The following is a 25,226-nucleotide window of genomic DNA, read 5'->3' as shown; positions in this document are numbered from 1 at the left end:
AAAAATCAGCTGATTGAGATGACGTCAGGGGATTCCCAGACGCATTGCGGTGGAACTCTCGCAAAAGCAAACAAGATCACAGACACCTGACGGGGGAATAAAAACAAAGGGACAACAATAACAGCTGAGATATATCAACAATCAAATTAGCATTTTAAGAACAGCTGTATAAATATCTCCCTTTATGTGGCTGTGCTACATAGATCCCCCTGCAGGTGAGTGATGGTATTGTCCGCACATTGAGCTTTAGCAATTTCCTCCAGGGAGTGTGGTAAGGTCGTCAAGTGATGAGAAGAAATTGAGAGGCAAGGGGCAGCATTGTTAGAAGGTGGCTCATATACTCAGGATAAGGCATCTGGACCCATGTTGAGGCAGCCTTTCCTGTGATGGACCTGAAAGTTGAATTGTTGCAGTCGGAGAGTCCAGCGTGTGAGGCGTGAGGAGGTTTTGGGGCAGTTGAAGGCCCAGGCGAGTGCAGCATGGTCAAACGTCAAACTGCCTCCCTCCAGGTAATGCCTCCACTTTTCAGCAGCCCAAACCACAGTTAAACATTCTTTTCAAGATGTACTATAATTTCTTTCAGCCCTGCCCCTGTTAAGGTTTGCGAAGCATATGCCACCACTGTTTCTTCTTCAGCAATGTGTTGAGTGAGGATAGCACTCAGTCCTACATCACTTGCGTCTGTGTGGACTTGGAAGGTTTTGCTGAGATAGGGTTGAATGAGTACAGGTGAGTTTTGTAATGCTTGTTTAAAGGAGACAGACACACAAAAATGTCAGTTTGATGAGTATTCACGTTAACACACCCGGTTACATCTTAAGCGAATGGAAACTTTTGGGAAAATATTGCTAATATGTTGAATCCATGCAGTCACTTTTAAAGGGGCAGAAGCCTTATTTAGTTATTGTTGTCTGTGTCCTTATTAATAATTAATCAACAAAAGAAAAAAGTAAATCACTCACTCCTCTTTACTCCACTTTAGTAGCTCTAATAAGCGAACACTTTGCGGGAATGCTGCCAGCATGACTTCATGTCTGAAGCATGTGTGAAACAATGCCAATCCTATTGGTCCACATGGTCCGTGAGATGATAGGTGAGTGCCCAGAAGTATAGAAGTAGAAGGGCACCTGCTGAATACACAAACTTTTATTATCTTCGGAGCCGTCTGTTTAAAGTGCATGTGAGAGACCAAGGCAGGTGAGCGTTGTGGAATGTATGTGCCTCCTTGCCTAGGGACACTTGAAGACACACACGATTTATGCATCATGTGTCTTGGTCAGGAGTCAGGTCTCTGAATGCGCTCGTTGTGAGTGTTTTGCATCTGTCCCTTTTTTTGGAGAGATGAGAGATAAGTGTCTGCCTCTCGCAGTTCGGGTCCCACTATTGCCAAGGCATGGCGAAGACTGTGTTTGCTTTGATCTGTGGGATCCGTACACCCTCTTCAAACGGGTTGTCAGATGCCACAGACAATATTTGGGCTTTAGCTTTGATCTTGCGAGATTGGAGGTGGCTCTATATTCAGCTTGGTCATGCCTCTCTAATATGCATGTTATTGTGTGTGGAGAGCCTCACTGGGCGTGGATATATTTAAATGCTCTGTGAAGAGATCCTTGCAAGCTTTCTCTCCCAGGTTGATTCAGTGACTTCGGTTACGGGGAATGTCCCTTCCTGTGTTAAGCCAGATGGATGTCATTTACTGATGGTCCGGATCTTTCTGTTGTAAGCTTCTGGTCAATAACACAGTGCTCGCTAGCCTACTGTGGGACTGACGCTGATTGGGGACCTCCTTAGTATAGCCATCTGAAGGTGGTTATGTTCCAGCTGGACAGACTTACTTGAATACAGCTACTTGAGGCTAGCTGTGTTTTAACTTGCAGTTTCAATAGCTCTTTCCTGGAAATGTAGCTATTTGAGGATAGCTATGTGCTAGCTCGGTGACTGCTCCACTGGTTAGGGATTTTAACGTCCTGCGTTCGGCCAGTGCCAGTGGGAGCACTAGCATATTTTCCAGATGACAGCGAAAAGAACTGAAATTGCTGAAAATGTCACAAATGTTTTCCTATGCGTTTGATTACGCACAGACAAGTACATAAGCTACAACAATCTATCAAAACGGTATTTATTGCTTGAATTTCCTAATGAAATGGACAGAATGTAAAATCTGAGACTTTTTTTATATTAAAAGTAACACAATGCCTAGCCTATTGCTATTTATTGGAAGGAAGACACACTATGTAATCATCAACTGAAAACAGCATAGACCAAAAGATAGACTGTGATTTAAGAATCAATATTGGTTCATTAAAATGAGAATATATTAAAATCAAGATAATTTTTTTTGTTGTTGTTTAATTCAATTCAATTCAATTTATTTATAAAGCACATTTCAAATCAACCTTAGTTGCCAAAGTGCTGTACAAAATTTACAGAAGAATAAAAACTATATAAAAAAACAAGTAAAGTACGTGCCCATTACAAACAATCAAAAGCACAAGAGAAGAGATGCGTTTTTACCAAAGATTTAAATGCCGGTAATGAGGAAGCAGTTTTAATGGGGAATGGCAGATTGTTTCACAGTTTAGGACCAACTACAGCAAAGGCTCTGTCACCCCTGCGCTGCAAGCGAGACCGTGGCATTCGCAAAAGAAGACCGTCTTGGGATCTAAGCGACCTAACCGGATTGTAGGTGGTGAGTAAGTCAGCGAGATAACTCAGAGCTAGGTTGTTTAAAGCTTTATATACGAATAATAGGATTTTATAGTCAATTCGATACCGTACTGGCAACCAATGTAGAGAGCGTAAGATAGGTGTGATATGATCTTGTTTGCGGCTGCCAGTGAGTAGACGGGCAGCCGCATTTTGTACCATTTGAAGATGAGAAATAGTAGAGAGAGGTAACCCAGCATACAAAGAGTTACAGTAATCGAGTCGAGTGGAAATGAAAGCATGGATAATGGTTTCAAAACTTTTCCTGCTCAAGAAAGGTTTAACTTTAGCTAATCGACGAATATGAAAGAAACCACTAGTGACTATTGTATTAACTTGCTTTTCTAATGTAAGACTATTGTCCAAGTGAAATCCAAGATCTTTGACATCTGATGTAAGAAACGGAGTAAGTGCACCAAGATCAACAGAATCGCCATTTAAATCTTTATTTGACCCAAATTGAATGATTTGGGTTTTCTCTTCATTAAGCAGCATGAAGTTATTTGTGAGCCATGTTTTGATTTCTTGCAAACAAGCTTCTAATCTTTTGTATGCTGAGTTGTCATTACGTTTTATTGGTATGTAGAGTTGTGTATTGTCTGCGTAACAATGGTAAGATATCCCAAACATACTCATGATGGATCCCAGGGGCAGCATATACAAAGAAAATAGCAATGGTGCTAAGATCGAACCCTGGGGCACACCACAAGTGAGCTGAGCTGACGAGGATGAAAAAATACCTAATCTAACAGAGAAAGTTCTATTAGACAGGAAAGATTGAAACCATTTCAAGACTGTGCCTGCAATGCAGATGGAGTGTTCGAGCCGGGATAGAAGAATCCTATGATCAACAAAGTCAAAAGACAGGTAGATAAACGCTCCGAAGAGCAGAGAGATTACTCACGTGAGTAGATGAAGAGTCGGGACCTGATGTTGAATCTCGCATCGAAACTCAATGTCTGGTGCTAGACAACACCTGCTTCCTGTTTAAATACCTGCGTGAGGTTACTTCCGGGACCTCGTGACCTCACGTGATCTGGTACGTGTGACAGCACTGATTTTGTCAGAGAAAAAATTGAGGAACTTTTCACACTCAAAAGAGGAAATAACAGAAAGAGAGCTAACAGGGGGATTTAGGACAGAATCGATTGTTGAGAATAACGTTCTGGAGCAATTTGAATTTTTTGCAATAATATCAGATAAAAATTTATGCTTAGCTGTCCTGACAGCCTTTTGAAAATTACATAAAGAAGCATTAAGCATTTCAAATGAAATTTGAAGCTTGTCTTTCTACCATTTACGTTCAAGCCTTCGGCTCTGTTGGCGTAGAGATTGAATATCGTCATTGATCCAGGGCTGAGACTTGTTTCGAGGACAAACGAGCTTTTGAGGTGCAATAACATCCAAAATGTCGGAGCATTTGTTATTGAAAAAGTGAATCTGGTCATCAACGTCTGAGAAAGATGCAACAGAGTCAGAAAAATGTGCATTGTCAGTCCCCAAGTATAGTTCTGAGAAGACATGATTTGAGTGTGAAGTCAAACGGCGAGACCAACGTACTTGGCGTGGTAAAGGTTTTGGAGGAACTGGTAGATATGTAGAAAACAGCACTGGTCTGTGATCAGACAATGGAGTGTCACAGATGTCAATGTCTACTACAGATAACCCAAATGTCAAAATTAAATCAAGTGTGTGCCCATGACAATGTGTAGGTCCATTTACCCATTGAACAATGTTCAGGGAAGATAAAAGGCTTATAAATTCCTTAGTTAAGGCATTGGCAGAGCAGCAGACATAGATATTAAAATCACCAGCTATTAAAATATGATCGTATCTGCTAAGAACATCCCCTAAAAAGTCAGCAAACTCATTTATAAAGTTGCTAGATGAAGGGGGACGATAAATTACTAAAAATAAAACAGAATGAGGACAATCTAAATGAATTTGTTGCACCTCAAAACTACTGCAGATTATCGTAGGTAAATGGCGGCACTGTATTTTATTTTTGAAAACAGTCACAAGTCCACCTCCCCGGCCAGACAACCGGGAAGTATTAAAATAATCATATATTTAGGAGGAACCAGTTCAGATAGAGGACTCAGATCACCTGATTTTATCCAAGACTCAGTCACGAAGAAGAAATCCAAATTGTTGGAAAAGATGATGCATCAGAAGCTCTGCGAAGTGAGCGCAAGTTGCAGTGATTCACTTTCCTTCGACGAAGCCGTGGGGAACTCCAACAGGTAATCCTGGTAGGTAAATCCGGAACGGCCGAGCACATCCGCGAACCACCGCGCTCCGCCGAGCCCCAAGAGATGTGAAGGTGGCAGGCCGCTTCCGACCGCGCGTCCAACAACAGGGCAATAGTGGAGCCAGATGCCCAAGTCGACTTCAGTCGCACAGCCACACCGCTCCGCTTTCCGTGTCATCTCCGGCGTCTCTTGCATGGAACCCCGAGGGCGCGCCCACGTAGATAGTCAAGGGAACGAGACTGCGTTGGTGGTGAGTAGAACTCAAAGTTTCTTAGGTTAGCGGAAACTCCAAGAGGCTTTGGCATAATGTGGTAAATATCCATGAGTTGTTGGTGATCATATACAAGCAGCGTATACATTTCAAGCAGCCCTAGCATAATTTGTAGTTTTTAAACATTGCGCTGTCGTCCTGTAGGTTCATGATTAAAAATTAAAATGTGAACAAAAATAAAAGCAATTAAATGCGTTATTCTAATTAAAATCTGAAAATTAAAATGACGGGTAATAATAGATTATGACAGAATTTTTACGACCCTGTCCCTCAAAATGACGGACAATGATAATGTCTAGCGCAACTTCTGCCTACCACATCCAGTTCTCAAAAGTCTTGTGAACAAATGTTCTGTATGTGTTTCTTGGCCTTATTTCAGTGACTTAAAAAATTCTGATTTTTATTAACCACGCATAAACGTTGTTTTCTCAAAAACACAAACATATACATTCATGTTGCTTACATATTACTATAGCCCAGTTTGTGTTGATTACAGTGCAATAAGACTTTCGACATTAACATGTTTTTAAGATACTGAAAAGAGCACAAATGTCGGGGCATGTCAAAACTTCTCCAGGGCCCCAAAACACCCTCAGACCCCAGAAGCCCACTGGCATTTGTAGTGGTCCCCTTTCCTGGAGCCAAGCTATCTGAGGATCCTTGATTGTTCCCTTGCTTAGGGTTTTTAAGTAGCGGTCTCCTTGAGCACTTGCCAAGACAGTGCTATCTCACCTGCTAGGGTTGTAAGTAGATAGCCCACTCTCTTTAGTCTGGGCAGCTTGCAGGAAGGTCTTACGTGGCTATCCATGCTAGCTGTGTGTTGTTTATTCTGGTCTATGATCCTTCGTAAGACCCTTAAGATATAGCTATCTGAGGATAGCTCTGTTTTAGCTCAGAAGCTTCTCTCCTTACTTGGGATTTAAGTAGCAATCTCTCTGAGCTTCTCTAGAGGTTTTCTAGTTTAGCATCTTCAGTGGTCTTGTGTATTCAGTCTAGTATTGCTCATATAGCATAGCTATCCGAGGATATCTGTCTTCCTAATTTGGTCTGGATGTCCCTCTTTCATCTGAAACTGGGTTCCCCGTTTCTAGCAGGTTATGCAAGCAGCCCAGGGTGTCAGTGGCTTCCTCAGGCTTCCTTCCTGAGGAAATGTTAGGCGTATGTCTGTCACTTGCTTGGTGCTCTCCCATGAAGTAAACAGGCATGTGCCTATACTTCCGGGCACCTGTCTATGACGTCACGGGCCACGTGGACCAAAATAGTAGCTCACGCAGAAAAAACAGTTTTAATTAGATCAGCGGCCCTTAATCCTGTTGTTTTGTTCTTGTAGAAAAATAATTACATATTTAATTCAAACAAACTATAAAGATTTGATATGGGTGCATGTTTGTAAAATTTATCAGCAGAGCAGAGACACTGCTGATACCCAGACAAAGACCATAATTGGGTAAAAATAAAATACAAACAGAGAGCCAAATCTGAGAAACACTGATGTGGTCCGTGGAACAAAAAGACTTTGCAAAGTACAGGTTTTACAGTTTTATTTTGCAAAATGGCATATGGTAGTCAGAAATCAATAGACAGCACCCTTGTGTGGTAAGAGGATGTAGTAGCAGCAGGAATAGATATCAAAATCAAATCAAAATGTATTTATTTATAAAGCACAATAAAAACAACAGTAGATGACCACTGTGCTGTGCAAAACTGTCCTAAGATAACCATAAGAAGTAAATATAAAAAAATATAGATTCCAATGCAATGAGATGGAGGAGTACATCAAAACACCAATTAGTGATGGAGCCTCAAACTGTAGGAACAGCTATATGCCTGGAAAAACAAAAATAAAAAACAACAACAACAACAACAAAAAAACTTACATTTAAATTCAGATTCTGATAAAACTAATCTGAGGAAAACCAGTGGACTATTCCACAGTTTTATCCCAACAACAGAAAAAGCATGGCCACCTCTCAACTTTAAACTAGATCTCAGGACCATCAACACTTTTTGTTCAGAAGACCTCAGAGATCTAGTGGAGTAGAATCATCAGAAAGAGATAAAGGTACCCTTTCAACAGACACATTTTGTTCTGAGCAGGGAAGGCAGCAACAGACACAACTAAGTTCTGAGTCTCCGGCCTGCATGGTAGGAGATATTAACAGATAGACAAGTTCTGAGTCTCCCATCTGGTGAACCCATATCAGATACACCATTCTGAGTCTCAGTCCTGTAAAGAGAGAGACAGTAACAGATCAAAAGACCTTCACTTCAAGATACCTTCATCTGCACGTTCCAGATTGAGGATCTTCTGCATCCCACAGCTCTTTGTGTTCAAGGTTGTTGAAACAGATTCCAGCTCCTTCACAGCACTATTACCATCTCAAGCAGTGGATGAAGTCATCGCCACTGGACTGCTAATTCAACATGAGCCAACGTAAATATCACTTATCCACACTTCTTTCCAAAGACCTTGGCATTGCTGTATATTATCAGTATATGATTTTCTAATTTACGTTAGATGTATATAGCTTATGTCAGTTTATTACAAATAATCTTTATTTGTTTGATGCATAATAAGGTTCTTCACCTAATTAGACTCAGAGAAGCAACTGCTTATCTTTCCAAAAGATACGGTTACGGGGTGCCCAAACTAGGTCCTGGAGGGCTGGTGTCCTGCAGGGTTTAGCTTCAACTTGCCTCAACACGCCTGCCGAGAAGTTTCTAGTATGCCTAGAAATAACTAGTACAGGCGTGTTTAATTGGGGTTGTAGCTAAACTCTGCAGGACACCAGCCCTAAAGGACCGAGTTTGGGCACCCAAGAGACTCTACAACTAAGGGTTATCTCTTCAAAACATTCGCATATATCAGTTGACCAGCTCTCTCCAGTTTACATTCATTCTAAATGATTGAACAGCCACTGTTGGGAGTGTTCTTACACTGCAAAGGCAAAAGTCTTTAACTGGTGCTCTGGGGGTAAAGTGGTCATCTGATGTACTTATAACTGCAGCTTAAGTGACACTTCATCCAAAAATCACAATGTCATGTCTCACACTACACTGACTGTTACATGTCACCCTAGACTACATTTCCCATGCTCCACTTCACTGATTATGCACACAGCTGCAGCCAATCACACACAGTATAAATAGGAGGCCCCAATCATCATTCAGGGCCGAGTATTGTTTGTGCATATCACTGTACGACAGCAACATTACAGAGCCACTCCAAGTATTTCCTAGTTCCCTAGTCTAGTTAAGTCTAGCTCATGATCTCGCATTTGATGTCCTGCCTTTCATCAGTCTATTGGTTTTTAATTGTCATATTAAGAAAACGTACATACGTTCTTTTGCCTTTTTAAGAACGCTTTTTATTTATTCTTTTTGCAGCATAGTTTTCACACAAGGATGCGCAGACCTCATAATGTGATCTAGCACCACCGATGGAAATGGTCAAGTGCACACGTAAAAACATAATATTCTGCATTTATTTTAACCAATAAAAAAAAAATTATGCAGCTTTCAGACATGACTTATTTTAATAGTTAGTTTGAGGTGGTTTCTATGCTGTTATTTTAATGACAGGTGTTCAGTGTGCATTGTAATGCAAGGGCACATCAAAATGAGCAAACACAAATCTCTTTTCTCGCAGGTGGATTCTCTTCACTTTCATACAAAATGGAATAAAATAACAGTAGTAAATGTATGTCTCGCACGTGTCCCGCATTGTCCCGCATCTGCTGTCCCACAACAGATCTGTCCTCCACTCCAACAGCTTCACCATGGTGGTTTCCATCTACACCGTGGTGATCTTCTACTCCATCTGCTCTGCTGTGGTGGCCATCAGCTCAACCGTGGGGATCTTGAGTTGATCTTGAGTTGATCTTGAGTTCCATCTGCTCTGCTGTGGTGGTCTTCAGCTCTGCTCTGGAGATCCTTGCTTCCACCTTGGTGGTCTCCAACTCCCTCAACTTTACCCTGGTGGTCTTCTGCATCTTTTGCTAAGCATTGGTGGTCTTCTGCAACTTCCGTTTCAACTTGGTGGCCTTCTGCTCCACCCTGGCTTCCAGCTTTCTGTGTAGTTGTTGTGATTTTTGTTTTTGTTCCTTGTGTGTTTTTGCCTTTTTGAATTTCTTTGTTTAGTGTTTAATAAATACTGCTGCATTTATATCCTAGCCACCATCATAACAAAATGTTACATTTATTTCAAGGATCCTGTAGAATAAAGTGTTACCAAACGATGACATTTGATTACAATTTTAGCAATTAATAAACTGTACTGAATCACTTTTCTGAGTAACTTTTAAGTAGCACTGCAAAAAGGAAAATATTGCATAAAGTCGTGATGGACATGAAGAGAGTGCACTGACCTCGAGTCTACTCCAATTTGCTCTTGTCACTCGTTGCATTCTCATTCAGACTCTGTCAATACATGGTTGAATAATAGACCCTAGGCTATTGATTATCCAAGGGTTGTTAAAGATTTTTCTCCACTGTTCCACCCACTGCCACAAGGATGACAGGTCCACACAAGGGACACAGAGCTGCTGGCATCCAGCAAACCTGCAACATAACTTACTCTGTTCCCAGTGAGACAGCATCGATTGAGCACAACCAATACATCAAGCCCAAGCTTGACTCTTTCACTATAGAACAGAGTGTGTTGTGAACAGTCAGCAAGGAGGTCAAGGTTTGTCTAACAAGTGATTCAATAGAGCCTCAGTATTTATGCCTATATGTCAGGCTGCTGTGCAACAGTACAATTTAGTAGTGAAAATCAGCTGTGTATGAATAATAGGTCTGATTAATAGATGGCTTTTGTTTTTATTAGATATATTAAAATGTTTACTTTAAATTATTGGAGAGAGAGAGGTGGCATCAAAATGCTGTAGACCAGACTTGAACCTCCACCATTTGTAAGATCACTTCTCTTAGAAGACAAGCTGTCATGTTTGGGGAAAAAATACAATATTGTTTATTGCTAATTTCTTGTTTGTTTTTTTTGTTTGTTTGTTTTTTTAAAGGGACTGATTAAATGCGTGTCATTATCTTTCACAGTAAATAGGCTAAGATGTGGGAGCGGAGGCCTGAGCAATACATGCAATAAAGTGAGAGGGAGATATGTCCTGAAAGCTTAATAGAAGCTGTCTGTTCAGCAAGACATAATTAGCAACCTTCTCCACAGAATTACTCTGTGAAACATTTCATCAAGACTGACAGCCACAGGAGGACCCATCTGCCATATTATGCCACCACTATTGTCAGGCAGACACACCCATACTGAACTATTATCTGTAAAATGTTTCTGATACAGAAATTACATAATTGACATAACATTAAACAGTTTATTAGCTAGAATACAGTTCATCTTTGTTGTAGAGCAAAGTATTTATTTCCTCCTTGAGATCTTTGTGTGGTTTTCATGTTGAATTTCAACAAATTGTATTGGATGTCAAACGAATGTCTATTGGAAGTGTGGGTATATGCTCTAAATTGTGTAACTGTTGCTGCATAGTGGCTTTACAAAATCCTGAGGCCTTAAAAGGGAGACATTTTGAACAAACTGGCAGAATCATATCCTTGATATAAGGGAGGCCAGTGAAGACTACAGTATGCCCATATTGCACACCACTGAATGTTTAGACCTGAAATTAGGTGATTGGTGTCATAAAGATTTCGCAGTTCTTTGCTCACATTAGCATGTTTACATGATTTTAAACTTTTATACTGTAGGTTAATATATTCATAAACAGACATACTTTATTGTTTAACAGAATGTTACAATGAATGTTTACTGTAAGTTATGAGTGTATAAAATGCTTTAAAAAATGGCTAAATATTTTGTAACAAGCACTGCCAAACAAGCATTCAGTTTTTAATGAATATATATATATATATATATATATATATATATATATATAATATTTTATATTTTGATATATTTATCATGAAATGTAATTGTTTGTGACCTAATAAGATGGAAAATAGTTTATTGCATTATTGTAATGTGTGTTACCATGATAACAACTGTGTCCGAAACTACATACTTTCCTATTACATAGTGGGCAAAAATCCGTAGGCAAACGAATACATATGTCCGCATCCTCAGTATTCATTAAAAGGGTAGGTGCAAATGGCCTAGGTGGGCAACTAATTTTCATGACATTCGGATGTGTGTATACTAAAGTTGTGTCTGAATATGCCTACTTGCCTACTACATAGCAGGAGAAATCAGTACATGGAAAGAGTAATATGTCTAAAACCTCAGTATTCATGAAAGAGTAGGTGAGAAATCCCCGAATGGCCTACTGTTTCAGCCCAGAGTCTGAAGTGTTCATTCAGTGGATACTTTTCTAGCACAGGAGGCCACTAGAGAGGAAACGTCATAATGGAACATGACGGAGAACAGTCATGTGGGTGGTTTTAAATGTGAGTATTAGAAACCAAAAACACGGTTACTTGTGTTAAAATCACGTTTGTTGAACTACTGTACTGTTGAATTGCTGAAGGTGTAAAGACCATAAATAGTATAGTATATTTGTGATTCTGCTGTAAAAACACATTTTATGATGTGTAGCTAACAGGTGAGCTCCAGTAAGCACACATACATCTCCATAGTGGATTTACATAACCACAGATGCTTACTAAATGTCTATTTAACTTCTATCAGGAAAATCTTTAATATGTATTGCAGATGAACATGTCACAACATGAAATAGACACCCGAGTGAGTGGTGTATATGTGCTGTTGTGTAGTACAATTCACTGTTGTCAGCACTGCTTACATTAGATAAATGTAAGTAGCGTAAATAAACAGATCTACATAAAACGACTAAACATATATTATCTTATTTTATTTGTCCAGTAGTATTGTTGATAAATTGAGAAACATGTGTTGGATGAAAAGTGAGTTAGCATACATACATCACACAGGTAAATTCAGTCTTGTTGGATGTTATAGGGACAGATGAGCACATGTATGCTTATCCAGTGGAGAGTAACTAATGAAGAAATGCTGAGATCAAAGTCTGAGTAAGAAAGTAAGACTCAGCTGCCGCAGTTTCTTCAGAGCGGCTGCAAGAGCTTTGATGACGAAACAGCTGTTTCACGATTGGCCAGATTCAGCGCATGACAATGATCACGTGTGTTTCAGGTTTATTCTAACATCCTCAAGCCCAATAATGCTCACAAATCTGTGTTTTTAGAATGGTAAAGACTTTTTTACTGTAGTTGCAATGTTTTGTCGAGTCACATTTATCATAAAACACTGATAAAAGCATATATACCCCCACATTGTTAGTATTTAAATAGTATATGTTTATGTTGAACATTATTCTTGTTCAGATGGCGCTGTATTAAAGGGGTCATTGGATGCACATTTTCCACAAGTTGATATGATTCTTTAGGGTCTTAATGAAAAGTCTAGAATATACTTTGGTTAAAAATTCTCAATGGTAGTGTAAAACAACACCCTTTTTACCTTGTTAAAATGAGCTCTGCAAAAATCATCCCATTCTGGTCGAGGCTGCTTTAAATGCAAATGAGCTCTGCTCATCCCGCCCCTCTCTTCTCTCTGTGGATTGACGAGCCTGTTTACTTTAGCCGCATTTAGCCACGTTTAGCAACTAAACTTGTTAACTAGCACATTATTAGGAAAGGCAATTCATAAAAAACCCTTATACTCACTTCTGCTGTAAATGAAGCTGGATCACGAATGATTTGCGCGAACATAGACGGATATATGTAGATCGGGAGGCACATTCCCTTCACAAACAAACGTAATCCATTGCATCTTCAGCAGCTCAGATGTTGGGAGTAAATGATGACTACTACGTTCATTATTACATCCAGCAACACAACACCTCAATCGCTCAGTTCTTGTCTAACTTACATCCCTGCTCCGGCATCAAAACATGGAGGTTGGACTGTTACAACTGATCTTAGGTAAGATACTCATATCAATGGCTCGATTTGAAAAAGGGGATATTATTTTTACAGATTAATTAAAAACCACTGCATGGATTTTTATCATTATAGGGTAGATTTGTACATACCCTGCTAACACACATTAATGTTCAAACAGCATGTAAAAGTGAACTTAGCACCCGATGACCCCTTTAAGCAGTGTATGAAACGCGTTTATATTGCTCATGAAAATGCTTTTGAAACGTCTGTGTATTTGACAAAAAATTGAATTCACTTCATCTTTGATAGGGTATGCAAACACCGCAAGAGCATCACTAACGAGAGCAGAAAGTGTCCAACTTGGCAGGTCCGCTTTCAACTCCACCCCCGACTGCTCTCGGCTAATCTCGTTGACTGCCGTCTGTAGCCGTAGCTCATGTCGAGCACACCTTATGTGTCATGTTCTCATTAGTTGTTCAAGTCATGTGCCTTGTTTCTCATTGGTTGGTTTGTGTCATGTGACCCTGATTGATTGCCATAAGTAGTCCTCATGTTGCCACTGTTCCTTGTCATGTATTGATGTTGTAACCTGCTGTCAGTGAGATGTTTGTCAAGTTCGCTCAGGCTAAGTCAAGTCTTTATGTATTTTGGGTTTCACGTATGCATAAATAAAACTGCACTTGGGTTCTTCAACTCACCTTTCAATGGACTAGATTGTTACAACCACAGAAATGAAACATTTTTAAATCTTAAGTTGTAGTTTATTTTAATCCTTGTAATTAGAACTATTTCTTATTCTTGATTTCTCTACCTTTGCTGCAGAATTTTTATGGTGGAACAAGGCAAGGTGATGGTGGCATTTGTGTAAATAAATAAATAAATCAGAAAACCTGAAACAAAAATATAAAGTAAGATAATTTTGTTACTATTAATACAGAAATCAAATGGTATTGTGCTGTTAAAATAACTGCTTTTGTATTATGTTTGTGCATTTTTGTAGAGTCTGAGATGTTCTCAGACTGGTGAGCACTGACGATGGGGAGCCCACAGCAGCATCCTTGAAATGGTATAGTGCTATGGATGAGGCCCTCCATCATTCCACCTGCCCTTGTTGCCTCATCTGGGCCAGATGTTGCTGCGACCTCTTCATCCTCAGTAAGCCATGAGCCACCAAGAGCATCTAGAAAAAGACCAAAAGACACTGAGGATGGGATTTTGGTCAAATTTTTTCTGCTGATATCTGTTCATACAATGGAGCCCAACTTTCAGAAGCATCATCAAATAGTGTCACGAAGCTTCTTAAAGTCATCCTCCATTGACTGATTTTGTATGGACAGAAACCAACATGACAAACTTGAGTAAAACCACCTTTTGTGTTTAGAAAAACAAAACAAAACAAAACAAAACAAAAAAAAAAACAAACAAACAAACAAAAAAAACAGGGTTGAACAGCATGAAGAAGAGTAAATAATGACTGGATTTCTATGTTTGGGTAAACTAACCCTTTAAGCCCCCCAAAAAGAAATTGTATGAAATGTATGTATGCATTTATATTATAGAAGTACCTTGAAGAAATAAACTTTAAGAAATATGTTTGAATTGCCTATGTTTGAATTGATGCTGTTTAAGACAGTATATTTGTATGCATTTTATTGGTGAGGTCACCATATCATGGTCCTGTTTAAATATGGATATTTTGACATGGGACCATAGTCTGGACTATTTTTGACTCTTTCTGGTTAGGAAGAGTCTGGTGTTTGAGAGCTGTGGTGTGTTTTCATTACAAGAGGTTGGATTATTCATTTGCTATCAGCCAACTTCAGCTATGGACAGTGTTTGGAAATTGATGTACTACAGATAAGACTTTCGCACACATCAACTTTAATATGACAGAATTCTACAATCTTACCTACATTGCTTTGTTTGCTTTCTTTTGTTTTTTTGTACTTTTGTGTGTATACATTTTTGGCAATATGTAGCTGTATTAACCCTCTGGGGTCGAAAAAAGCGCTGGCGCGCAGTTTGTGGCAGTTATTCTGATAACGGCAAAAAGAACTTCAATTACTCTGTCATTTTTTATCGTACAGATAAGAGCAATACATAAATCGAATCTGTAAGGAATCTACTTTTATTTGTGTACACTCATAATAACAACAACACTCTGTGGCTTTGTGAAATAAAGAAAACAAACGGGGTATGCAGTCTGCTGCGTTGTTCTCTGTGATCGTCATTAAGAAATGCGTCACTAAAATGAAGTGAAACTCAGCGAATACTCAACTCAGAGACATGAGAGGTATATCTATAGAAAGCTTAACATGTCTATTTTTAAATGAAGTCTTGTCGAAAACAAATATCATGTGTTAAAGTAATCTGTATGAAACCAACGCCATGTCCAGTCTTTCTCGTCAGACCTAATTATTTTTAATTTGATCACGCCCACAAGCTACTTTCGCTTTGATATTATAATCATCCACATGGAGGCGCACGAGGCGTACCGCCCACATCAACGTAAACAAAGCAGCAAGACTGTCTTCATTGTTCATCTTGGTTATTTGCATCCTGTTAGTGGATGAAGAAGCCCTGTGAGGAGTAAGATTTATACTTCCCTCAGAGGAAGAGCGCGATGCCACGCACGGCGAGATCAACCGTGAGTAAGTCTTTCTTTTATTAGCCTACTTACGTTAGTTGTTGTGTTACTGTGACATAACTTGTAGACATTATAGTAGTTAGATTTTTTTCCAAACTAAAATTCCTGACTACATGTGCAGTCAAGTGAAACGTTATCAAGTATGTTTCATTTCATTGCATCGAAATGTTTCATGATGCCAGGATGTTTTTAATGTTCTATAAAATAAAAAGACGCAATATAAAAGTAATAGTGTTTACACTGTAACACTAAATGATAGAGTCTAAGATTGTTTAGACCAAACTACTGTCATATACATATACAAGTTTATGATGTGCTTAACAATAATAAATTAGTTTCCCAGACGTAAAATGGTTTTGTATTGTATAATACATACAAAGCATGCTTGTGTTTGTGACTATAAAATCATATTTATTTATTGTATAACAATAGGATATAAAAGTAATATTAGTTTATTATTGATACTCTGTTTGTGAGTAGATGTTTAACGTGCTAAACAATAATAATTAGTTTCTCGGATATAATATGTCAATTTTCATGATAGTATAAAGCATGTGTGAGTCTATGACTACAAAATCATACTATATGTATATATTACAAATGCTCCTGATATTAACATGCTTACAGATGTTTTTTTGTTGTTGTTGTTTTTTCTAGTGATCTGATACCTGCTCCACAGATGAATGCTACATGAATGCCACATGAAGACTGCCACCTGGACTACTGATGATGAGTATTTTTTCTTGAATCCATGGAAAGAAGCAGCAATCACTTAAATATCAGGTATAATTTACTTGTTTCACTTGTTGAACAGAATCCAGAAAACAGTTTTCAGGATTGACACAAAGTCTGTTAATGTCTCTGTACATGTAACATCAATGTAGTCAATAATGTGCTTTTGACCTTCATTATGTATATTTTGATTATACTGTGTTGTAAATAAAATACAAATAATCTAAAACTCCATTCTTTGAATCTTCTCACACTGTTTCTACCTTACAGTCCTAGTCTCGCTGATGGGCCATTAGAGGAGGGCCTTTTGTCTCTCAGGTGTGAATCACTAAATATTCATGGCCATTGTCACTCCCTCGCATATTCCCTTTCGATCACAAAACATGCCTTAGAAAATTTAAATCAATATATTGTTCCCCTTCAGGAACTCGAGCTGCGTCATCAAAAATGCTAGGAGGAACGCCTTCAGCGTAAGCACGCTCTGAATCACATGTGTAATCAGTCCAATCGAAAAGCGAGACGTCATATGCGGGTGACGTCACGGACCAGGAAGCTATAAAGCACGTGCGCCAGAACCGGCATTCAGCGTCATTTATTTAGCGAAGCGCTCTGTGTGTGTGTGTTTTCAATCATGTCTGCTTTTTCAGTACCAGTTTTGTACCACTTTTATTTGAGGCACGATGTCCAAAGTACTTAGAAAATTAAAACATAAAAGCAATCCACGTTACAAGCCATGTGTTCCTCCCTGCTCACGCTTTATTCCGAGCGGGGATACACACAGCTTGTGCGTGGTTTGCTTGGGAGCGGATCACGCAGAGTCGGCTCTCGAGGGGGGGCGACTGCCCGCATTGCGAGCTGCTTCCCTTGCGTGCTCTCCGCTCCCGGAAGGCTCTCTTTATGGAGGGAGCCTTCACCAGCGTTCCTCGCGGGTCTGGCCCTGCTTCCGCCGAGGCGGAGCGGCAGCTGCACTCGTGGGGTTCGCAGCTGGATCTACTGGAGGGAATGGAGATGGGTGAACCCCTATCTCCTTCCTCACCTGGTAGATCCGAGGCCCGTTCTCAGGGATCGGAAGCCCGTTCTGCGGTTCCTTCCACCCAGGGAACAGCCTCAACACTCCCCATTTCTTCCTCTGAGGAGGTTGAATCTGAAAGCGTTGGGGTGGCCCCACACTCGCCCCAATATGAGGAGCTTTTGGAGGTGGTTACTCGAGCGGTAGCTAAGTTAAACATCGACTGGCCCGCCGAGAAACAAGCCGAACCGCAGCGAAGCAAACTAGATGAATGCTTCCTGCGTAATAGGCCGCCTCCTTTACACCGGAGCCTGCCGTTTTTCCCCGATCTCCACACCGAGGTGTAGAGATCGTGGGGTAAACCATTCTCGGCCCATCTCTTTGTCCCCGCCTCTGATTATTATGGAAATGTGGTGGGGACAACAGAGCGCGGTTATAGAGTGATCCCTCGGGTAGAACAGACGCTTGCTAGCTATCTGTCTCCCGAGGCGTCATCGTCTCTAAAGGCTCCGGTCTTACCCACTAAACCGCTGCGCACAACATCAGTGCTAGTGGGTAAGGGTTACTCGGCAGCAGTTCAGGCTGGTTCTTGTCTGCACACCATGGCGGTGTTGCAGGCATATCAGGCTGATCTGCTAAAAGAGTTAGATGAGTGCGACGAGATTAGCAAGGATAATATTTCCGAGCTTAGGAGAGCCGCTGATTTGTCTCTCCGCGCCACCAAAGAGACCGCCCGTGCCATCGGTAGGTCTATGGCAGCTATGATGGCGGCGGAGAGACATCTGTGGTTGACCCTGTCTGATATGAAGGAGAAAGACAGCGTCTTCCTAGTCTCGCGTAGCCAGACCTTCAGACTGACGGCAGACTGAAATCCGATAAAATTCAACCAATCAGATGACGACTTCGACATTCCTGAAGTGTTTCCAGTTAAGTGTACCATATGCATCAGACGTTTAGCCAACGTTCCGTGGGCGTGATGTCTGAGGCTGAGACTAGGGTCTTCCTACTCGACGCCCCGCTTGCGCCTTCTGGCCTGTTCAGCGACGCCGTCAATTCCTGACGGTTGTGCAGGACCGCTGAGGGCAGTCCCTGCTGGGGAGGGGCGGGTAGCACCGCATTCCACGGTGTCCGTCTCTCCTCAGTGCCCTCAGGAGACCATTATGCGCACCCTGCCGGTGTTCCAGGACGCAGTGGTCTCCAACGAGCTCATTCCCCAGTCCCTTCCGCCCGGCAACGTAGCGGAGCTGGGGACGAGGCTATTGCGGCCTACCACGCCCCTCTCGGTGGCATGTCAGTGGGCAAGGACCCCCTTGTAGTACGTTTCCTCCGCGGTGCGCTGAGGCTGAGGCCTCCAGTACGACCTCGGGTCCCTACTTGGGACCTCGCCGTGGTGCTAGAGGCTCTTTGTGGGCCCTCCTTTGAGCCTATCGAAGAGTCCTCTGATCATGTTCTGTCAATTAAGACAGTTCTTCTTTTAGCTTTAACTTCGCTAAAAAGAGTAGGAGATCTTCAGGCCCTTTCCGTGGCCCCTTCACATTTAGACTTTGCCCCTGGTATGGCCAAAGCTTTTCTTTACCCTAGACCTGGGTATATTCCGAAGGTCCCCTCTGCAGCACCACGGCCTGTTGTACTCCAGGCCTTTTGTCCTCCTCCCTTTCGGGATTCGGACCAGCAGAAGCTTAACTGTATGTGTCCAGTTCGAGCACTGGACGCGTACGTCCACAGAGCTGCCCTGTGGAGAAACTCAGAACAGTTGTTCGTTTGTTTTGGCCCCCCTAAGAGGGGCCTCCCTGCTTTTAAGCATACTATCAGCAGCTGGATTGTGGATGCCATCTCTCTCGCTTACGAGTCCTCGGGCCTTCCCTCTCCTTTGGGGGTCAAGGCCCATTCCACTCGAGGCATTTCTGCCTCTAAAGCCTTTTTGTCTGATGTCCCTTTACAGGACATCTGCAACGCTGCGAGATGTTCCTCGCCCTTAACCTTTGTCAGTTTCTATGATTTAGACCTGCGAGTTGCTCCTGGCTCTTCGGTTCTCTCTGCCTAGCACACACACTAGGCAGGGATTTGGAACTAGGGCGGCGTGGGTATATCGTTCCCCTAGCGTTTTTGATGACGCAGCTCGAGTTCCTGAAGGGGAACGTCCCAGGTTACGACTGTAACCCTGGTTCCCCGAAGGGAACGAGATGCTGCGTCTCGGGCCCTACTTCCTGCATCCCTGCCGGCGTTTCGCTTCTTATGTAAGCTGAATGCCGGTTCCGGCGCACGTGCTTTATAGCTTCCTGGTCCGTGACGTCACCCGCCTATGACATCTTGCTTTTCGATTGGACTGATTAAACATGTGATTCAGAGCGTGCTTACGCTGAAGGTGTTCCCCCTAGCGTTTTTGATGACGCAGCGTCTCGTTCCCTTCGGGGAACCAGGGTTACAGTCGTAACCTGGGACGTTTTCTGTAAACACGTGAATGACATGATTTTCACATCATCTTGTAGAAAAAACTCTAGCCTACCACATCCAGTTCTCAAAAGTCTTGTGAACGAATGTTCTGTATGTGTTTCATGGCCTAATTTCAGTTACTTAAAAATTTTAGTTTTTCACTAACCACGCATAAAAGTTGTTTTCTCAAAAACACAAACGTGCATTAATGTTGCTTGCATATTATTGTAGCCCAGTTTGTGCTGATTACAATGTAATCAGACTTTAGCCATTAATATGTTTTTAAGATACTGAAAAATGCACAAATGTCAGGGCATGTCAAAACTTCTCCAGAGTGCCAAAACACCCTCAGACCCCAGAGGGTTAACCTGAATTTAATGTTTCTATTTTGTATTTAATAAATCCATTGATTTGAAATCACTTTGAGTACTGTACATTTTTGACTTTACAGACATTAGTTATGTGGTGACTGCATCCATTTCAGGTGTATAATTAACTGTTTTTCCCAAAGACTTAAATTATGTACATTTACATTTAGACATTTAGCAGATGCTTTTATCCAAAGTGATATACAAAAGAGGACAATGGAAACAATCAAAATCGACAAAAGAGCAATAACGTGCAAGTGGTATAACAAGTCTCAGTTAGCCTAATGCAGTACACATAGCAAGGGTTTTTCAAAATTATTTAATAAATAAAAAGCAAACACATAGAAAAGGGAAAAATAAAGCTAGTGTTAGAGGCCTTACAAAAAGAACAGAGAAGCTAGTGTTATTATTATTATTATTTTTAAGTCTAAAAGAGAATTTTTTTTTTTTTTTTTAAACAGAATTAGAATAAAGAGATGTGTTTTTAGCTGATTCTTGAAGATGGCTAAGGACACAGCTGTTCGGATTGAGTTGGGCAGGTCATTCCACCAGGAGAGTACATTTAAGTCCATAAAAGTGATTTTTCGCCTCTTTGGGATGGCACAATAATCCAGAGTTCACATGCAGAATGCAAGCTTCTAGAGGGCACATAAGTCTGAAGTAATGAAGTTAGGTAAAAGGGTGCAGAGCCAGTGGTGGTTTTGTAGGCAAACATGAATCTCTTGTACTTTATGCGAGCAGCTATTGGTAGCCAGCACAAACTGATGAAGAGAGATCTTGCAGCCGCATTCTGGAATAATTGTAAAGGTGTGATAGAACTGGCTAGAAGACCTGCCAAAAGAGCACTGCAATAGTCCAGCCTGAACAGAACTAGAGCTTGAACAAGAAGTTGTTAAGCATTTTCCGAAAGAAAGGGTCTGATCTTCCTGATTTTGAATAAAGCTAATCTGCAGGACCGGGCAGTTTTAGCAATGTGGTCTGAGAAAGTCAGCTGATCATCAGTCACAACTCCAAGGTCCCCTATCTGTCGTACACTCCGAGTTGTGTCAAGTGTACGACACTAGGGGTCGCCCTTGGGAGCCCAAACACCTCTGATAGTTTGAGAAATAGTTTGTCCTCGCGTCCCTCGATCGAGCTTCTGGATGAGTTTGTTAGTCTGTCTCAGTACAGCTGACTTTCTTATTTGGAGCTTCTAAACGGGCGAAAATGGTTAGCGGCAGCATCGCTAGGAAGGCGTAAACTGTTTGAAGCTGAAGCTGAAGCTGAGCAAACCTCTGCGGGGGGGCTGATTCTCAGTTTTAGGCGGACGCTAAAATGGCGTCCGTGCCTGAAATGGGCAGCCAAGGAGGGGCTGATTAATAGACATCTGGGTAACGACCTGTACGCTCGTTTCCAGTGCCTGTTTCCCGGAAGTGCACGAGAGGTTGATGAAATCGCGGAAAGCCCGTTTTTAAAAAAATCGGTCAGAACACGATATACCAACTTCTCCTTTACCACCCTCGATGGGGGTCCAGCGAGGGGGTTTCAGAGGTTCCCCAGGTGGAGAGGGCGATTGCGGTGTTCTCCCCGCAAAACGCCGCCGCTTGATGGGTTCCTCCCATGACTCCCGTCCAGGGCCTGTAAGTTTCTTCCGGGCAAAGCTTACACGGTTTCTGGACAAGCTGCGTCTGCCCTACATGCCACGGCCATCCTCTGGGCGTTCAGGCCATGGCATTGTGAGTTCTGTACGAGGGTGGTTCCAACCTAGAGCTACAGGAACTGCGTACAATGACCGATTACGCTCTTTGGGCTATGGAGTTGTGGTACACGCTCTGGGAAGGGCGATGTCCACTTTATTGGTCCAAGAGTGCCACCTGTGGCTTAACCTGTCAGAAATGCGGGAAATTTGAAGTCCGCTTCTTACCCCCATTTCCCAGGTTGGACACCGTGATAGAATTTGCACGCCAGTTCTTCACGGTAGTAAAAAAGCAGACAGAGGTCATCATGTATTCAGCCTCAGCCGTGGGTCGGGCTCCAGTCCTGTACCCCCGACCACTCCTGTCTGTTTGTCGCCACGGACGGCTCCTATAGAACTCCTGAGGCCCCGCAACCGCAGGGCCTCCGGCCAGACCTGCCCAATGGTCAAAGTTCTTGCGGGAAGGTGACATCAGCTTGTCAGTAGGCTTTCTAGAACCCTCGTTAGGCTTCTAGTTTTTCCTCAGACGAGCAACCTAGAGGAGGCGGGCTACCTGACCCACCCAGATCCACTCTCGACCCGGGGATGAGAGATGGATTCGGCACAACCCATTCCGACTGTCTGTCTTCCTGCAGACAGTCACTGCCTGGTCAGTATGAAGGCCCCCCCCCTCTCGGTTATCTTGCAGCAGTAGCCCTCCATGTGATGGCTAGATGCTGAATCTGCAGACCAGGGTGTGTTGGGCACTTACCTGGTTCTCTGCATGTTGGCAAAGACACCCCGTGTTCTTGGGGCTTCATCTCCAAGCACAGTGCTCTTTGCTCTATTCAGCCACGACATCCCCATTCCAGGTACATCGGGTATAGTTCCTCTGAGACTGCTAGCAGAGTCCTGAGACGTTGGGCCCCATCCCTCCCCTTAGCTTCTCAGAACTACCTGACTTGGCTATGCGACTCAGGTTGCGAGGCGTCTGCCAAGATCTATGGCATTCTCTTACAAATCGGGTCAGGGTGAGAATGCTGTGGTTCTTCAAGTGGAAATCGCAACCCTCCTGGAAAAGGGTGCGATGGAGCCTATCCTCTCAGCCAAAATGAAGAAAGGGATTTGTCAGCCCCTACTTCATTGTACCCAGGAAGGGTGGTCGACTCATACCAATCTTAAAACTGAGGTTTTCTGAATCGGGCCCTTTTTCAAGCTCCCATTCAAATGCTAACCCTTGAACACACATCCTTTGAGTGTCAGGGTTTAGGATTGGTTTGTGGTATTGGACCTGAAGGACGCATACTGTCATGTCTTGATTCTTCTAAGACTCTGTCTTTGAGGTCGGGCTCATCAGTACAAGGTTCCCCCTGCGGCCTATCCCTATCACCCTGCACCTTCATGAAGGTCACGGAGGCTGCCCTTGCCCCCTCGGTGTAGAGGGCATACGCATTCTCGGTTATCTCTGTGACTGGCTGTCTTAGCACACTCACAAGGTTCGGTTTGCACTCTCAGGGATGTGATTCTCAACCACCTGGCTCGATTGGGACTTCAGGTCATTTGGGAAAAGAGTAAACTCTCCTCAGTACGGGGTTTCTCTTTTCTCTATGGACTCGGTCACTGTTCTTCACGTCTTGCCTAAGACTGTGCATAGTCAGTGCTGTAGTGCGTGAGTGCATTCTGGTTCAGTATAGCGGCCCCCTTCATGTACCAGGGCTTCTGGGACATATGGCATCTTCAGCCGTGGTCATGCTGATGGACCCGACGCATATGGAACACTGACTTCATACCAAGTCCCGAGATGGGCAGCCGAGGACAGGCTCACATCGTATGTACATCACACTTTGTGTTGCAAACCTTCAGCCCTTGGGGACACATTGGTTCTGCGGGCAAGCATGCCCCTGGGACAAGTGTCTAGATGCACTGTGTCTCAACAGTTGCTTCTAAGTCAAGCAGGGGCGCCATATGCAACGGGTATGCAGCCTCGGGTTTCGGTTGGGCCCTCGGCTGCTTGGGCATTCAATTGCCTGGAGTTGTTGACAATGCTTTGGGACCTGAAGGGGTTTCGGCCTTGTTAGGGCAAGCATGTGTTGGTCTGCACTGACAACACAGCAACTGTGGCGTACACTGACCACCAGGATGGTGTACGGTACTTTCGCATGTCACAACTCACACACCATCTCCTGCCCTAGAGCCAGCACAGACTCAGGCTTCTGTGCGCCACTCACTTTCCGGGTGACAGGTTCGCCCCGAGGTGAGTGGAGGCTCCACCCTCAGACGATCCGGCTGTTGTGGAGTTGATTTGGCCAGGCACAGGTAGATCTGTTGCCTCCCCAGAATCCACTCATTGCCAGTGGTGATACGGCCTGACCGAGGACTCCCTCGGTTCAGATCCATTGACACTCAGCTGACCGTGCGGCTTATTCCACAGTGAGCCTTATTGCACAGACACGGTGCAATGTCAGGAAGGTCTCGGAACAGATTCTCTTGGTAGCCCTGTTCAGCCCAATGGAACTTGGTTCTCGGAGCTCGTGCTCCTACCATCGTTTCCTTCCTGACACATCCGCCTGAGAAGGAACTTCCTTCCTCAGGAGAAGGGCACAATCTGGCACCTGCGCCCAGATTTCTGGAACTTCCTTCTATGGTCCCTGGATGTGACCAGGAAGCCTCTAGAAACCTTCCACCCGCAGTGGTAAGCACCTTATACAGGACTGAGCCCCCTCCACCAGGCGGTGGCATGTCCTGGAAATGGCGCAGGTGACTTGGTAGAAGGCACATCGGTGGGGCACGATTTGTTATTAGAGGTGCCCGGAAGTTGAAGCCTCCCTGGTTGCACCACATCCCCTTTTGATCTGTCTGTGGTCCTTCTGGCCTACAGTAAGATCCGTTGAGCCCTTCAGTCGGTTGGTTCTGTGCCCTCTCCATGGAGACGGCCTCCCTGATTGCGCTCACCTCTGTTAAGTTACCCCTGAATACGTGCCCATGGTAACCACCACTCCCTTCAGAGATCAGGTGGTGACCATGCAAGCAATTCCTTCCCAGGAAGATGACCCCAACCTGACCTTATTATGCCCGGTCCGTGTCCTACGCATTTACCTGGAACGTTCTCAGCACTTCAGACTTTCCGTTAAGCTCTTTTGTCTGTTATGGAGGACAGCAGAAGGGGAAGGCTGTCCCCAAACAAAGGATCTCCCACCGGCTTGTGGATGCGATCCGTACGGCTTACCAGGCCAGAGGCTTACCCTGCCCACT

The sequence above is a fragment of the Labeo rohita genome, chromosome 1 (genome assembly GCF_022985175.1).
Source record: "Labeo rohita strain BAU-BD-2019 chromosome 1, IGBB_LRoh.1.0, whole genome shotgun sequence".
In the NCBI taxonomy this organism is placed as follows: domain Eukaryota; kingdom Metazoa; phylum Chordata; class Actinopteri; order Cypriniformes; family Cyprinidae; genus Labeo; species Labeo rohita.
Note: the sequence above shows the minus strand (reverse complement) of the source record.